The following is a 3,579-nucleotide window of genomic DNA, read 5'->3' on the forward strand; positions in this document are numbered from 1 at the left end:
GATTTTTACTCCATCAGTTGCAGATTTTCTTATTCGTATAGCAGGAGGAATCCCGTTCACATACAAACAAGTTGCTAGTTGTACTTATTAATTTTATGAAACTCACTTCCTTAACTCGTGGTTCAATTTTAATTAAACGAGAAGTTAAGGCAAAAATTAAAATTTCACCAGTTGTTGTCTTCGGGGTGCTGAGTCGAATGGTCTTGGTCCGAGAAAGCTGAGACGCTCCCTTCCTACTTGAATCCCAATCGAACTCGCGCACTTCCACTGAAACTGGGTGACTGCGCCCTACTAGATGGGGATTTGTATGCAAAATGTCACTAAAAGCGCCGTTTCGTTCTTATAAAAGCACGGATGACCGCGATTGGCCCATATGTTGTAGTCTTTTGGACGCTGAGTCGACTGGTTTCGGTCCGAAAAGGCTGCGATGCAGCGTTCCTACTTTATTCCCAATCGAACATGGTTGAACAAGCGGTCACGTGCTCCTGCGTACACCAGTCAGCTGGTCACCGTGCCTGCAGGGTACAACTTACTAGCCTGTTTGACCTTTTTTGGGTGCAGTCCTGTCACTCGAGTTGAACTCGAGTTGAATCTTGGCGTGGAGACCAGGTGATTTGGGCACCCAGGAGCACGTGACCACTTGTTCAACCATGTTCGATTGGGAATAGAGGAACGCTGCATCGCAGCCTTTTCGGACCGAAACCAGTCGACTCAGCGTCCAAAAGACTACAACATATGGGCCAATCGCGGTAATCCGTGCTTTTATAAGAACGAAACGGCGCTTTTAGTGACATTTTGCATACAAATCCCCATCTAGTAGGGCGCAGTCACCCAGTTTCGGTGGAAGTGCGCGAGTTTGATTGGGATTCAAGTAGGAAGGGAGCGTCTCAGCTTTCTCGGACCAAGACCATTCGACTCAGCACCCCGAAGACTACAACTGGTGAAATTTTAATTTTTGCCTTAACTTCCCCTTTAACAGTAAATATTTCGGGCCTGGCCCATCAGGGTACTTACTAGAACCAAATAATGACCAAGAATGGCGGCATGGCTATAGAGCTGCATTGCTATAGGGCTGCATGCTTCAGACCTGGCACTGCAAAGAGCAGGCGGTGGCCAGACCCCATGCACCAGTCCAGTCTTCTACCCGTGTGAGGGACCCAGCAGTGTCATCATCAGCAACAGCAGCACACGCACGGTTCAATAACCAAATATTCATACACTTCCTTCTTCTCCAACTGACAACCGCTCTATTCGGGCAGCTGCTATTCATAGCAACTGAATAGAGTGGTTGTCAGTTGACAAACCTCCTTTTCTCCGAATATGATAACAAATAATATAACTTCACTAGTTTGAGGGAAAATTATTTTTGTGTATCGAAGGTCCACCAGTTTGCACACAAACCAAATGAACAAAGAAATGAGAAAAATGGGAAGAATGGGAAGGCTGCAATGGTTATATCTTCATTGTATTGGTAACGGTCCCATACTTGTTGTAGTCTGGTACCATCATACATACTTTTCGTTGTATGAGGTCAGCAGCTAAAAACCCATCTTACACCATAGTCCCACACAGCAATGCTCATTTTTTCTTTCTCTGCATCTTTCCGCATCTCCATTCCATTCAGCCATCGTCTATCTTTGCACATACACTCCAGAGTACCCATCATCAATCAGAGCAGTTCCCTCCCGCATTTTGTCTCAATGCAGAATTGAACCTCTCACATGGTATGTGTACCACAACATCATCCGGTGTATCAAAAGTCAAAACACACTCTCACAAGTGTGTGTACAATGCTGGTCTACGAATGCATCAGGAAAATCACCGGAAGCAAACCTGGCCGATGTCTGCACAGAGTGTGAATAGATCACAGCTTGCAAGCTACTGATGATGATGTCATCATATGCACATATAACTATGGAAACTGCTAAACATGTCTATTTAGTTCTTTGTAGACAGTGCAAGTGTTGGATTTGAGGCACGGAAATTGGCCATGTCCATATTTGCCCGGAGAAAGAAGACACTTACAGTCACGTGCACTGCAGCAGCAGCAGCAGGAGTATCAGCAGCAGCAGCAGGAGCAGCAGCAACAGCGGCAAACTATTTAATACACGAAAAAGTATTTTCTCGAGCTTACTTTGTTTGTAGAACCAGGATGGCCACAGCCCATTGGGAATTGCAAGTTCCAAACGGAATTTTCATCCCAATACCAAGGTAGCAAAGAGAGAAGGATACAGAGCTTCTTTCAATCCAATACATCTGCTATAAGGGAAACAGTCAAAAGAAAGAAAGGAATGAAACAGCTCAGGAACAACTAGCAGTCTGAAATGACAAGGCTCTTTTTCCATAGCACTTCAGAACTCAAAAGGATCGGCAAGGAAACTGAGAACCAATTTACTCGACAATAGTGCTTACAATATTATTCCCTCACGGAAATGACCACCACTAGAAGTTGAAATAACTCCGCAGGAAAGAGCAGGAAAGACATCTGCCAGATGCAAACAAAAAGTACAGTGAAAAGTACATAAACTTGACATGGTATGATTTCTGTAGTGTAAGTCATACTAGACCGTATTTGTCGGAGAATAGTGTGCACTTTAGATGCACAATTTAAGCCTCCAAACCACTGGTTTCAAAGCCAATACGAAAATGCATTCACTTAAATAGAAGTAGTGTTATCCATCAAACTGTTGCGATAAGGCTTTAATATTTCGAGCAAAGTTCAGCTCATCTTTTCCATCAACATGTCATTACTTTTAAAGCTCAATAGGACCTGTGTTGCTTCAGATATGCCTACTGCATGGAAAGACCAAAGACTATTTCAGGCAAAATAATCATCATTAGCAACCATTATAAACGTATACACCTCCATACTCATTACTCACTCTTCATTCAATGCATACATTCTCAATGATCAAAACAAAAAGTAAAGTGGCTCAGAACTGGACAATTCACATCTCAATGGCTGTTAACTAAGGCCATCAGATATACTGAATCGCCTAGTGAACAACTCAATGCAATGGAAAACATCCGGTTCTGAACAGAGAGAAAAGCTTTTGCGGAAGGACACAAAGCTTGTTGATCAGTGACAGCCAATATGGCTACAGTTTTGCAGAATTGACGCATCTGACCAAAAATAGAATGATGATCTTTTCGTCGTTTTGTGCATACCGTAGTGACACACATAAGGCCCATGCACTTATGAGTGAGTTTTTGCTAAATTTTGCGGATTGTTTTGTCTCACACATAGGCGCATGCGCCCGAGTTGCTAGTGTACCGGTACCTTGAGTTGTTAGTGTACCGGTACCTTGCATAAGTATGCACATAGTGCAGTACTGCAATGCACATTGAACTATGTGAACATGGTGTTTTTGTGGTGTCTGTGTGTCACGGGATGGACTGCATTTAGGTTCACTTATAAGCCCATGCGCTTATTTGTGAGGGTACGCTTATGCCCGGGCATAGGCACATGTGCTTATATGAGCGTCACTATGGTAGCCACCAATCTTCCCTACTTTTGTCCTACATTCTGTCTACAACCTTTTCCCAATACATGCGTCAGAACAGATAGCCATATCATCA

Source organism: Sycon ciliatum, chromosome 5 (assembly GCF_964019385.1).
Source record: "Sycon ciliatum chromosome 5, ocSycCili1.1, whole genome shotgun sequence".
NCBI lineage: Eukaryota > Metazoa > Porifera > Calcarea > Leucosolenida > Sycettidae > Sycon > Sycon ciliatum.